The sequence below is a fragment of the Melospiza georgiana genome, chromosome 6, assembly GCF_028018845.1.
Source record: "Melospiza georgiana isolate bMelGeo1 chromosome 6, bMelGeo1.pri, whole genome shotgun sequence".
NCBI lineage: Eukaryota > Metazoa > Chordata > Aves > Passeriformes > Passerellidae > Melospiza > Melospiza georgiana.
In genome coordinates, this window is record NC_080435.1 from 12559896 (window position 1) to 12574888 (window position 14993).

A 14993-nucleotide genomic window follows, 5' to 3' on the forward strand; every position below is an offset into this window, starting at 1 on the left:
TTGGTTTGTCTCACAGGAAGAAAATTGGGACTATATGGTACAACACTTTAACTACAAACTTTTAAAACTAAATTACAGTGTTGTTCTTTGCCTGAAGAAGAATATAAAAAGCTACATTTATAAAAAGCAGGACTTAATAATTTCAATAAAATTTCTTAATTTTAATTAAGAATTTAATTAATTGTAAAGTTAGTTAAGCATTATAGTAGAAACAGATGCAGAATTCTCTTCATGTAGGATCTTCAGGGACAGGTGTAAACAAATCATTGTCAAGATGTTTTGATAAGGTCTGCAGGGTGGTCCAGGTATGCTGATCCCACCTCTGCTCATAGGCAGAATTGCATGATTTATCATGTCTTTTCCAGCCTACGTGTCTAGGGCTCCCATAGATTCAAGATGCCAAGACTGAAATTAGCAAAGACTAAAAATGAGAAGTATAGATGAGGCAATACACAAGGGGAGTCAGAGCTGCCCTTAGAAAATGTTACATTTTATCACAAGGCATTTCTAAAGCCTTGTGGGAATGTTCAAAAGAGCTGCTATACCCCATTTGATAAACAGTCAGCAGTAGGAGAGGAGGGAAATCTGCACTGATGACGATAAGCTGCTCTGATAAGAGCAGAACTGATACAACTCCTTTTCCAGTAATATATGTCCAGTGTTCACTGTGATACTTTCTGAGTTAAAAGTCCTCCACCTCCCCTGTTTCATGCCCACCAGGCAAGAAATATTGCTTTGCTTCTGGTTGAGGGTTGTGTGTAGGCTGATCATCTGTCTAGCACATGTGCTAGGCTGGCCAGCCCACATCATGTTTGTTTGGCAAAACAGATCCTGGGGCAGTGTCACAGCTGAGTCCCTGCACAGGGCACAGCCTGTGCTCCTTGCTTCTGCCCACCCAGGAGAGTCACTGCATTCACAGACACTCAGCTACTACCCTTGTTACAAGTCCTCTGCCTAATTCATCATCAGTGGCCACCACTGGAATTATAGGAAATTAATTTTTCAAGTAGTGATAGGTTCACCTACCAGCTTCAGTGGGATCCAGCTTTCCTCTAAGCAGTTAAATGGAATATTAGGGGTGATATGACAATAGTTTAGATGAACCTACTTTTCAAAATAGAGGGCTTGCCATTACCACTGACAAGGATATAATAAACACAAGTTGTCACATACTAAGAGTGGTTTAGGTGAGCCTTAATCATCTAGATTGAGCACCTCTGTCAGGTGCAGGGACACCTTCCACTACACCAGCTTGCTCAAAGCCACATCCAGCCTGGCTTGAGCACTGCCTGGAACAGGCCTTCTTTGAGCAACCTCCTCCAGGGTCTCACCACCTTTAAAGAATTTTTTCCTAATATCTAATTTAAACCTACCCTCTCATTTAGCTTAAAACCACTACTCCCTTGTCCTATTGCAACAGGCCCTACTAAACAGTCTGTCCCCATCTCTGTTATAAGCCCCCTTTTAATATTGAAAGGCCACAATAAGGTCCCCCTGGAGCCTTCTCTTCTCCAGGCTGAACAACCCCAAGTCTCTCAGCCTTCCCTCACAGGAAGGGGGCTTCCTGGTCATTTTTGTGGCCCTCCTCTGGACCCACTCCAGCAGGTTGGTCCTGTTTTGGGGGCCCCACATGCCATATCCTGATGCAGTAACCTGATTAGCAAAGGAGTGCACATTTTTAACTTCATCCCAGGACTTTTTATATCATCATTTCTCTCTTGCTCTCACTGCAAATTGCCTTCAAAGAAATAAGCACCAGACTTATGTGGACATTCTCCCTGTCCTCCAGCCACCTCCAGTTTCCCAACATCAGAAATGTCTCATTTCTGGCACAGGTTTCTTCCAGATGATGGCAACAGTAGTGCTTGCAGGTAATAATCTATTAGCTATAATTAAATAACAAGTGCTGCCTTGGGAATTGGCTGCCATAACCTGTTGTATTAAAAGGATGAAAACATCATTTTGGTCAGATGGTTTACAGGAGAGAACATGATTTACAGGACAACAGATTAAATTATGTGCAATTAAATAGCTGGATCAAGTCTCAGGGCTTGATTCAGAATGTAAAACAGACAAGCATGCAAGGAGGAAACCTTGTCACAGTCCCTCTCTGCACACTCTGCCATCTCCACTTGAGGCTGAGACCCACACAGATGCTGGCTCGTCCAGAAAGGAAGGTGCCAAAAATTGCCGTGGTCAGTAGAGCTCTAGCCACTTACAGCAAAGCCAAACAACAGGCAGCTTTAGTTATTAATGGTTGCCAACACCGACCCTCTCACCACTGCTGGGCTTGCTTCAAATCTTTGTCATCCTCTGCCTCCTCTGCTGAGTGCAGGAAGGATGTGGTTCACCAAGAATCATTCCCCAAATTTGTCCCAATTGCTCTATTAATTATCCTTTAGCTTCAACATGAGGAAACAGTTTCTACCTTCTGCAGCAGGTCTATTTTTAGTGAAGCATCAATTTGCCTCTATTTTGTTATCCCTCACTGTTAATCCTGCCCACACAACAAATCTGGCATTGATCACTTGTGGTAGACAAATATTTTTGGCTTAGGCTATGAAAGAGGCAGGAGGAATGGTGTACAGAAAAGGAGTCTTAATAACCAGAAAGAGTATCATCAGAAACCAGAATTCATATGGAGAAAGCAAAGCTAACAGAAAGAAAACAAAAAGGAAGGGTGGGGCAGAATGTGTTCTTAGTATGTGTTTGTGAGTATAAATCTACAAAAGTGACAAGAATCCCTCAGCCTCTGCAAGTTCACATCAGCAAATTCAAGTTCATATGAAAGAAGGGGTTCAGTGTTGGATAGCATTCCTGGTGTTTCAAAGACAGCCCTGCCTGCTGCCCAAGACCATCCCTTCCTAGAAAACCATGGACCTGGCTCAACAGAGGACAGCAAAATGACCTGTCAGTTTTGCCAAGAAAATATGCTCTGAGTGATGGTCCTGCTACTTGAAAGGGGAAAAGGACAGGACAGAAGAAAACATCCTCCTTGTCTGCCTTCATCCACCTTGTTTCTCAGTCCCTAATTCCATGTTCTGTCCCTCACCCAGGCTATCTGACCAGACCTGCTTTCCTTAGAGAAGGTCTGAAGGTGAATCCAGAGCTGAACTAGATGCAGCTGGTGAAGCAGCATAAACTGTGTCCACACCATGGTGCTTCTGCTCCACCCTCAGGATTTAATCATTACATGATAGAATTGTTCCATTTGGAAAAGACCTTTAAAATCATTGAGTCCAACCATCATCTTCACCACTCACCTTGTAACCTAGATCTTCTTTGAGACTGCCCAAGCTGGGGAAGGTCAAGAAAAGCAGCATGGCCAGTTCTATTTGGCCTGTATTCTCTGTAATGGTGAAGGGCAAAAGACACTGAAAAGTGAAAAAAGTAACTGGAAATTTTATCTAAACCCCTACATTTGTGAGCTCAGCCTGCTTTACACAAGCCCATCCCCAGCGCTGGCTCTCTGCTATGGGCTGTTAGGAGTTTGAGAGCCCTGGAGCACCTGGAGGTTACTGCTGCTCCTAAACCCCAGCTGTGAGAAGCAAGGGGCCTCTCAAAATTAGGCAAGCCAAAGAAAGCCTGAAACTTGATGGCTGTAGTTTATTGGACTCAGGACAGCAAGAAGCAGACTCAGCTCTGCCTGAAAATATCATTACAGCCATAGGTCCTGCTATAGACTGAGGAATCATAGCACAGTAGGAGGCAAAGACAGAGGCACCAGGAAAAGCCGAAGGGACAAAATCATTCATAAGCTGGTTATTGCTGGGGCTTACATGCCTAACACTTTTATCCTTCAGTCTATGCTAGCCTGGGATATGATCTCCAGCTATGGTGTGTGCAAGAATGGAAAATAATCCTCATTTGATCTGGAAATCTCATATTCCTCACTCTGACTGCTGAAAGAAACAACTCCCAGACAGGCCAGGTGTTTAAATAGCTTGAAACTGGAATTTACTGCCAGTTTGGCAGTTAAACTGAGCCACAGTTTAGCAGTTGATAAACCTGGGCATGTGCCAGTGCCCTCCACTATTATCCATAAGTCCATCAGCATTTTTGTCATCTTCTTCTGGAAAACTGAGGAGACTGAACCAGACAGACAAGCAAGAGAAACTAAATCTCAAAGATGCCTATATTCAGTCCAAGCACACCAGCTGTCTACAGCTATGAGTGTGTCCACCCCTTCAAACATAAACCAGACAGGGGGAAGCTAAACCTTGTGGCAAGACATTGATCTTAGTGCTGTGGTCCAAAAGAGCCTTCAGGAAAGCAGCACAGTTTGGGAGGCAAATCAGTAACCCAGAAGAGCTCCCAGGACTGCTGTCAGTAGCTAGGAGGAGCAGGAAAGGAAGATTACGAGGCTCCACCTAGAAGTCTGCCCCAGAGCCCGGGGCCAAACGCTGCAGCCTCCCATGCGCTCCCCAAGGTGTGGCCAAAGCCGGCGCGGTCACCGCGCCCCTGCCAGCTCTGTGCAAGGTTCATGGGCACTGCTGGCTCCTCTCCCGTCATCCTCTTCTCTGCACCAGCAAACAAAAGACCTGAGATAATACTGGCACATTTTCCTTCTGGATTCCCAAGTCTGTAAATACCCATTTAGCCGGCTTCTTTTTGTCGTTGTTGAGTTTAAGCAGAGAAAAACTGGCCTGCTTGGGGTTCCTGGAGAGAAGAGCTGAAGCAAGTGGAAAGTTGGAGCAGAGAACTGTCACATATAGAGGATAAGCCAGGCCTTGCAGTACAGAGGCAGCACCTGCTGTTTAAGGGAGGTTGCTCAGAGGCCTTCAGTTAAATGTTCAATTATGGTCTCCTTAAGTCATCTTAGGTATGTCTTCAGTTCTTCTTACATCCTATTTTTCCTCATCTGTGAAACAGGAATAGAAAAATCTCTTATTTCTCTACATCTTTTTTTTTTCCTCATCAGATACCATATCCTAGAGAAGTTCTGGACTGGTTGTGGTCTTAGTTAAGACTTGAGGCCATGAGTTCACAGTAGAGCTGAACTTAACCCAACACCCAGGGAGACAAACAGAGATCCCATCTTCAGATTTGCATTTCTCTTCTTCCCAAGGAGCAGCACCTATGCAGATACATCCATTCCCACTGTGCTATCACTGCTAGGAGGAGGGAATCTTTCTGGAAATGCTCTCCTTCTACTTCAGCAGGGCAGAGATGTTTAGTCTTTGCTTCCTCCACAAGCACCACACCTAAACTATAAATCATGTTTCAGAAGGGGGAGGATTTTTTTGGAGTAATTTTCCTCCCATTTTAACCTTTTGCTAGGGTGTGGAAAGGGAATATTCCCAACTGAGCATTCCTTACTTAACAAATTTACAGTTGACTGCTTAATTAGGAATTTAATAAATGCGACTTAATTATCTCTTAATTAGATTGCCTTATTAATGCCCATGGCCATAAGCCCTCAGGGCTCTCAGTCTTGTTAGATCTCAAAAGGTAGGCTGAGTCAACACTTGAATAAACAGCTGCCAATAAAATACCTTGCACTGCCAAAGGTGGCATTTGAATTTTACTTGATGATTCCCTTCACAGGTTGAACTCTGTACCTTTGCAGAGTGCCAGCTAATCTTTGCTCTCAGAGGTTTCTTTCCTGTGTGAGATGCAAAGTAGAGAATAGACCACTTTTGACAGAGCTCACAGCAAGCAAAGTTTTAAAAATCTTACTGGCCAGGCCGTATTCCAGCTGCAATAATTACAGTTCCTTTTACTTAATTCAATTTTCATCAGAAAACATTTTTCGCCATTTCTGAAGAGCTGTTGTGCAATGCTCTCATACTGACAAGGCCTGTCAACATGACAGATTTTTGGCATCTTCTTAGGTAGCTGAAGCACCTCTAAAATGCTCCTTGACCACCTAGGTCTCTCATTACTGTTAATATTAGAAGAGAAGCACATATGGACAGCTCTCACTTCTATTCCCAAGTGGCTCTTTTCAGTTATAAGCAACTTCAACCTTTTCAGGTGGAATTTTGCCCTTCCTGTTTCTGCCAGAAAACTTTTTGGAAAGTTTGGTTCAGCTGTTTTTTTAGTTTTAAGACAGTGAGTAGGCGGGGGAAAATGCAACTGTTGCTATGATTTAAAAGTTAAAATAAATATTCTGTCACCTTGTCTTGAGCAATCACTCACTTCACCAAGAAAAGGGAACCTTAAAGTTGGCTCACACATGCACTCGTTAGTTTTCCAGTAAAAACACATCTCAAATTAGCTGAATCGCGTCAATGCCTACTGAGCTAACTTACCCAGAATCTGCTACTTAAAATCCAGGAACAAATCCAGAGATGAGTGTCTTAGGCAATAACCACTCAATAGCAGCAATGGTGATAGAGGTCATGGCCCTTGAATGCTAGAAAAGACTCTCTATTTTTCCAAGCTTGTTCTTGAGGTCAAAGAAAGGTGATTTGAAGGAAATATTGCATCCAACTCCTGAAGAGGGGAAGATGATGCTGGAAGAAAACCTGTTCCTGATTTTGGTTTGAAAAAGAAGAAAAGCAATCAGCACCTACCTCCAAAAAATCCTGCTCTTAATTCAGTAGAGACTAGAGCAGCAAAACCAGCTGAATCAGGGCACTGCATATGGGGCAGCAACACCTGGGAACAAACACCTGATGAGGTGACAGCTCAAAAAAGGGCCTGCAGCTGACAGAACAGCAGCATGAAGCCACAGGTTCAACACAAGCCTCTTACCCTGCTAGCAGAAGGAGAGGGCATATCAGACAACAGAGTCCCCTGGGTTTGCAATGGCTGCCCCCACTCCTGAAAAGGTTAGAAACAGATTTTTATGAAAATCCATGGATTTAGGTCCTGGTACTCAGAGACCATCTCTTGTCCTTTCAAGGCATACTGAGCCTTGGTACCACGTTTTCTCTCCTGCAATGTGAGGTATCCATTGTTTCTAACAAAGCAAAACCTGTACACATTTTCTCCTGGCCTGGCAATAAATAAAGGTTTAAATAAATAAAGGTGTGTTTCCTGGCAGGCAATTTGCTTCTCTTCCAAGCCACCCTGAGTGGTCTGTTCAGCTTTACAGCCAACATGGACTGCTGTGCTGTGGCACAGCACACTGAGCAAACATCCTGAACAGCTTTGTTTGGGGTTGACATCTCTGACAGGGAGCCAGTGCCCTGTGGAAAGCTGCAATGCCAGAGTAACACTACCTCTAGAGCAGGACAACTTGTTTCCTTTTTCCCTTACCACAGATCCTTCTTGCGTTAAAACAGGAGAAGCTGTATTGTCAGGGATGGGGTGGGAAGCAGGAAACTGGACATGAGAGGCCCAGCCACTTCTCTGGACTTCACCACTCTCCCCCTGTGCCTCCCTAAGTCAGCTGCCACTTCTCCACATTCCCTCTCTGTTGTACCCCAAAGCTGTCTAGGCTGTACAGGTCATGAGCTCTTTAAGCCATGCAGCATCTCAGTATATGTATGCTTCCCCTAATGCAATGCGGAGCATGGCTAAAATATTTTAAATAATTAAACATCAAATAATAAACCCCATATTGTAGAGGAAGGGCTGGTCAGCTTTTCCTCTTTTCATGTATTTGAAGGGTAAATGTTTTGTACCACAATTCAGTGCCAGCTAATCTGGGAAGTGCAACATTAAGGAAGCACCTCTTACTCCTTTGTCCCCAGACGTGAAATACCTCTGGGCTTTGCGTGACAGCCACAGAAGGATTGAGGACAGGCATCACCAGTAAGGGGTTTCAGAGCATGAGCAGCAAGGCTGGCTCTTGTCACTGGAATTCACATGACTCATTTTCAGACACCTGTATCCGGGAGGAACAAGGTACAGCCACTCACCCTCCGTGCTCTCACCAATCCCACAGCTGCTGCTTTGCCAGCTGCCCAGGCCCACATCTCCAGCCAGTCTCACAAGCAAGGGAATCTGGTGCTCTTCATCAGCCTGTCCAGGCAAGGACTGCTCTTCCTGAGCAGGCAGCCAAAATTCCACAGATGGGGGGCTTGACACAAAACTTTGAGGACCTGTTCTCCTCTTCCTTCTGTTCCCTACTTGGACTCAGCTTGTTCGACACAGCTTCCTGAACACTCCCTTTTTCTGCCCTCCCTGATTCTGGTGAATAAAGCTATGAGAGCCACAGAGAAAGAACAGCTACCCATCAGCTTATTTTCAGTGCTCCTGGCCCCTTCTCTTCTGAGTCAACAGGGGAAGCCTCTCCTGAGGCTTCCAAAGCTGAAATACCAGTGACCAAAGCTAAAACACCAGTGACCCCCTTCTGCTGCCTGCACAGAGATCCCCCAGAAAGCAGTGCCAAGGACAGCCAGCAGCTCTGTTCCTGCCACCAGCACACACTCAGGGAAGAGGAAGTTGTTATCAGGCCCCAGTAACACAAACCAGCTGTGCTTGGGTAGGGCAGCTACTGCTCACCCCTGCTGGGGGCTGAGCAGCAGCTGTGCTCCAGAAACCTCCTTCTTTAGCTTGTGGTCCAGATCCAATGAATGAGGAGGCACCTCAGGAGGTCCTAATGAAATCAGCACCCAGTCTTCATTTGCCTTAGCTGTTTCAGCAAATCAGCCCACAGACCTTACTGGCAGGGCCTTTTTCTGAAGACACCCCTTTCTCTCTGAGTTTTGCTGGCTCAAAAAGGCGATGCTGCAGCACTTCCCAGTAAGTGACAGCTGGATAAAATGTATTGGGCAGGACATCGGAAACCTTGCAAAAAAAACCCCAAAACCACAAACCTGTCCATCTCAGCCTTCCACTGACCTGCCTTGGCCCCTCAGCCCCACCTCAGCTTGCAGCACTGGTCACTCTCTCTCACACCCTTGCTGAGTTCCAGCAGTGCAATTCAAAACCAGCTGCTAATGGTAAGGGTCTCTTGTGAAGCCTACAAAAGCACCCAACCAGAGGGACCTGCACTGGAAAAAATCCTTCAACAAAGCTGCTCTAGCTGGGGCATGAGCAAAAGACAAGGTAAAGTGATTTAAAATGCACCATCCCCAGAGGCACTGCTGACTCCTACCCAGTTTACCTGTCAGGAGCATGGGAAACTTGCAAAAGGACCCATGCAAAAGCACTCATGCAATCTCCTCTCTCCCAGAGTACATAGGTGGCCCAAGCTGAAAAGTTGTACAGAAAATAATTTTCTCAATGTCAGATGCTAAATTTATCTGTGTAAATATTGTAGCAGTAGGTTAACAACACAGGCTGCATCCCCACCCAGCCCACACAGCATCACAAGGCAGGCAGGTCAGCTCCAGCCCAGGTTTCAGTTAAAGAGCACATTGCACTTAAAACTGTCCCCATCTGCTTTGCTTTGGGGTTAAAGTTCCTCCACAATGCAGCTGCTTCTAGTGCAGGTTTATTATTAGTTTCATCTACATTATGGCCTCCTCAACCCACTGGAATGCTCAGGAAAGCCATGGAGAGAGAACAGATACCACATGGCAGTCCTGCAAAAAGGTACATGGCCATTTGATAAGTGGAGCTTAGACTTAATTAGCAGTGCTAAAGAATTTGTAGTGTAATAAATCTTAGATTTATTTTACACTACAGCCTCCCTCTGGCACCTTGCTGGTCATTTTTGGCCGGAAATGACAAGACATGAAGGAATATGAAACCTCACAGCTCAGGGCTGGAGCCAGATTCAGAGATGTGGAGGAGACATCTGAGACTATACAATTTTTTTTTTTTAACAGGAGAGATCTTGCATTTTCCTTTGAAAAGAGCCATGACATCTCTGTTGGCAATAGGTGAATATATACTTCAAAGCTGTTGTGGGACAATTGCTAGACCAAGACATGCCCACATGAACACACACATGGAGGTGGGAAGGAGCAGCCACAGTGGGCATCCACACACCATACTGGGGACACGAGGCAACCCCACCTCACTGCTGCAGGGCTCTCTCCTTAGTGACAGGCATCAGAATAGCTTTAAGGCTAAGTTAAGAGAAGGACAGGGTAATGTAGCAAACTTTTACCCAGTCCTGGGGCCAGAAATGGCTCTGTGACTCTGGATCTACTCAGCCCAGTGTTTTCAGCCAGCAACTCAATGGGGAGACAACTGACTTGAGCACAAACACCACATACCTCAAGGAACGTTTCTGTTCTGACTTTTAATTCCCTCTGCAGACAGTTCTGTACAAATGCATTCAAAGGTATATTTTGCTTTCATCTGACCAGCAATCATGTACACCCAGAAGCATGAAGAATAATAGTTCAGTTATGGAAGGACTGTTCTTCATGGAAGTGCCTGATCTTCCTTTACTGTTAGCATGCACACCCATCTCTCCAGCTCACATCAGTCATTACTTCTCCACAAAAGAGTTCTCAGGTCATCCTTTCATTGCCAGGACTTTTCCTATGCTACATAAGGTTTGTAAGGATTTAAACTCCTGTAGGGATGCTACTCCTTCCCTTGGGAGATGATTACAGGCTTTGAAAGCTCTAACATTTTCCAGCATTTCCCGCTGTCAAACAAAACTGCAAACACTCAACAAAAAGCGCACTCTACCAAGCCTCTCACACACTGATGGCAGAACCAAGGCTCACAGCTGGAAAAAACCACATGGGTTGTCCTCCTGCAAGCCACGTGCATCTGCTGCCCACGTGGAGCCCTCCATCCCTTTCAGCCACTGCTCCCCTTCCTGCTCTGATTCACATAGATGTGATTTTCAACAGGTGAGATCATCTTTTGAAAAAGTTTTATGTTTGGCTACAAAGAGGCCCCAGGACTGTGTGATTTGGGAGAGGCATGGAGGGTGTGTTCATGAGGCTGTGTTCATTTCCTTCCAAACGGGTGCTCACTGCATGTCACAAACTGCTGGTGCATGAGACTGCTCTTTCCTGCAGAAGAGTCTCTCTACTTCTCCTTGCAGACTGAAGTAGGATGAAAAGTATAAAACTTTCCACACAAATTCCCAAGGCAGTTTTGGACCACAGGAATCTGCCTGACCCTCTGTGAGATGCTGGGGACTTTAACCCAAGCTAAGGAAAGCTCCATTGAAAATTGACCCACTCCAGGGTGCCATTAGCAGGGAAGTTCGTGGTGTTCTGAAGATCTTTAGCCCAATACTACTTCAGTCTAAATACTGAAGACATGTAAGTATATGTAAAAGTCAATAAATTGGGGGGAAAAAAAACCTGAAAACAACTTGCCTTAAGCTCTTACAACATCTCTGTAGTACACTTTGACCCAGCAATCAGGAGAATGAGATAGGACAGCTGGCTTTTTTCCTGCAGATCAGACAGCATTTAGCCTGGAGCTTGTAAGCACTGGCTGTAGCACACAGCACTGCTGCTGCTCTCTCACTGTTGGGAATATTCACCAGGATGCATGCTGGAGGAATCAGCCCAAAGCTGTCTTCTACCAGCAGAGAGTGCCCATACCTGAGCTGGTCAGAAGTGCACAGTTCATCCAAAGTTGCTTCCATTTACCCCCTGTCCCTTGAACAACTATATTAATTAGCACCTCCCTATATAACAAGCTTCACCTAATCTGATAGAAGTCATCAGCAAGGATTTCAGCTGCTCCCTAACAGTACTGCCTGTGCACCAACATCAGCAAAGCTTCCTCTCTGAGCAAACTCTCTTTTCTGGTACTTTACAGGCTCATCTGCTCCCTGGCATCACGTGGATCACAGAGGGCACCACACCAGACTAAGGATAGTCTTGTCACTGCTACAAGGGTGCAGGACAAGCTGGCAGCCACTGTGCACATCCCCACTCCTCTACTGTAGTAAAAGGTTTCAGTTTTGCAAGAGCAGGAGAACTCCTGCCCCACGGTACAGCCCATGTTGGTCATTAGTCAGCTGCTGAGTTCAGCTTTACTGCAGTGACCAAGGATGAGCAAAGTTGCTCAGGAAAGTGCCTATAGTGGGTGCAGCACTTGTGAGAAATCACAACATAGGTACTCTTCAAAATTCTCACTTTGTAATCTGCAGCAGTGACTGTAATCTCAACATCTGAGAGCAGAGATTAATTTAAAATTTAGAATGTGGTTAAATCTTGGTTTTTGTTTTAACTAACCATGATAGTCACTTCTAATGTGAGCTTTTTCCAGATGAATAAATATCTCCTCCTTTCTTTTCCTTTCCTCAATGTTAGAAGAGTTATGTGAAAGATGTAACAGTATTCACCCTCACAAGCTTTGGCTATATAATCTGCAGTAAAGAATAGGAACAAGTTGCATAAATCCATGACCCTCAAAAACAGTGTAATTGGTTTCACCTGTCCTGGCTTGAAAGAGTTAAAATAACTTAGCAACTTTTTGTGAAGACAAGCTGTTTGCTTTTTCAAACAGATGGTATAATCCAGTCCAAACAGCTTTAGCCCATTTAATTTGGACCAGCAGGATGCTGGGCAAGTTCTACACGCTTGCTGAACCTCTCCTTCACGCATCATAATACAAACACAACTCCAGCCAAAGCACAAGCTGAACATCACCCAGGGCTGGCCAGGAAGCCCCGGAGCAGGCAGAGACTTTTCCCCAGCTCCTTTGGGGTTTCCCTGCCAGAGGGAGGCTGAACGACAAGCTCTTGTGGAGCCCCGCAGCACAACCTGCTGGCATGTCTCAGCCAAGGCAGGGCTGCTCTGAACACATCACCCAGCCCAGCAGCAGCACAGAAAGGCAAGATCCGAGGATGTGAGACTGCAAGGACATCGACCCCAAAGGCTGTAGAGCAAAAAGCAGCTTTCCCCACCATAACCAGCTATCCAGCAAGCCCAAAAAGTCAAAGTAATCCCTAACCCTGAGCTACCTAATCCTTCCAGCAGACAGGAATCAATACAGCTCTAGGCTCTGCTGTTCTTCTGCCTGCTTTCTTCTAGAAAAACACAATCTTACGAGCCCATACTTCGTGCAAGATGAAAGCATTTGCTTTTGAACACACGAGGCAACTTCAGCCAAGCACAACAAAGGAAATTAAGTTTCATGAGACTCAGAGGCCATGGAAAGGAGGCAGCTGGAGTTGCCCTGGTCAGGGAGATGTTGCAATCTGAACTTGCTGTCACAGCTTAATCCCAGCTGGCAACTGAGTACCAAGCAGCCCCTGGCTTGAAACAACTAAAATATCAGAGTATTGTCAATGTTTTTGTCATACTAAATCCAAAGCACAGCTCTGTACCAGTTACTTAAAGGAAAATTAACTCTCACCCAGCTGAACTAAGGACACTTGCCTTTACTGCATACCAGAGAACCCACAGTGGAAAAAGCCCTCAGAAATGCTTCAGCAGAGAAGGGCTCAGGTTTCCTCTTTTGATGCCAAAAATAAGCAGCCACCAGACAAATCCAGAGAAACCAGCTCCATGATACCTCCATTTCCAGACCTTCCTGAGCATTTTCCAGCTACATGCAAAAGCTGCTTTAAAGGTCCTGCTAAAGAGTTCTGCATATGCTCTTTAATTCTCTGGACACTACATGGCATACTGCAAACTCATATTTGAAATTGCAAAGGTCTTCTTTCCTACTACTCCTTTAAATGTTTTAATACAATATTATTTCCTTTCTTCTCTTCTGTCTAGAACAACGTCCTTCTAGTACGGGTAATTAAACAAAAGGGAGGTGGCATTTAGAATTAATCTAATCTAAATTTAATTCCAGGATGTTCCTGTTTTAGCCATACAACAGGCTGAATCCCAATTTGGATCAGATATGCTTCACAGCAGCAGAATGTCGTTCTTGGCAGATGTGTTCTAGATAACCTGGTAGGACCCTATCTATGGTTATATTGTGAATTCTGCAAGCAAGTTTCCAAAGATGTTGCATTTTTCTCCCTTTAAATACTATTAACTACTTCAACAGTACACCATGAAATTGCAGTAGATGGGCCTCAAAAGCAAAACAAGGGAAGCCATTCCAGGAGGATGATTTTAGCCTAGAGAGAAACAAACAGTGTGGAGGTAGAAACAACGACGTGGATGTTTGCTGCTGCTGATCTCCATCTCAAAGAGCCAGAAGGGAAGAAATCCTAATAGCTTTATATTTGCAGATTAAGTCAGAAGCGCCCTTTAGAAAACTGCACATGCACCCCACCTTCCACTGTCCCACTGCCATCCTTCTTCAAGCCTTACAAGTAGCTAGACACAACACATCAAAGTTGACAAATCTTTACAACTGGATCTCAACATACAAGCCAGAAGACACACCCAGCCTTCCAGAGCCAAGGCTCCTGCCCAGGTTTTTATGACTTGGGTTTTTCTGTTTGTTTGTTTGTTTTTAAATGCCTAAACTGAGCTATTATGAGACCATTGGGCTGCAAAGAAAAACCTACCTCAGCTGGCACTGCAACTTGAGCACCATGGAGATAAGACAAGCAGTAATGGTTTCAAACTAAAAATGGTAAATCCAGACTAGATATAAAAAAGAAATTTTTCATTATGAGGGTGGTAAAACACTTGAACAGGTTGCTCAGAGAAGTGGTGGTTGCCCCATCCCTGGAGATCTTCATAGAAAGGTTAAACAAGGCTCTAAGCAACCTGGTCTAGTTGAAGATGCCCCTGCCATGGCATTGGGGTTAAAACTAGATAACCTCTAAAGGTTCCTTCTTACCCAGATCATTCTATGGCTCCATGGCAAACAAAGATCTCCCCTTGTATGCAGAAATGCACTGAGGTAAGACTCATTCTGGTGCTCACACTAAAAGGCTCAGTTTCTGTTGAGAAAGTAATCCAGACCTGGAAGTACAATAACTCAAGTAAGAACAGAAAAGACAGGCTGTTCCAGTATCTGATGAGGAGACCTGGATGTAAACATACCACAGCTGTGGGAACTGCATCAAGATTCTGATGAGTACTCACCTTCCTGTAAGGACCTGCTAAAAGGCCACAAAGATTTTTATAGTGGTGGTTTCATTTAGCCATGATGTACTTGTAATATTCTCACTATGTCCATGAGAAACTCCCCAAGACTCTTGTAAATAGAGCTGTAACTCAGTTCCAACTCTTGTAATTATATAATTCCCATGTAAATTATCCCTGGAGGGTTTTATTTGTTTTTAATATACCAATCTTCAAGTTTGAGAA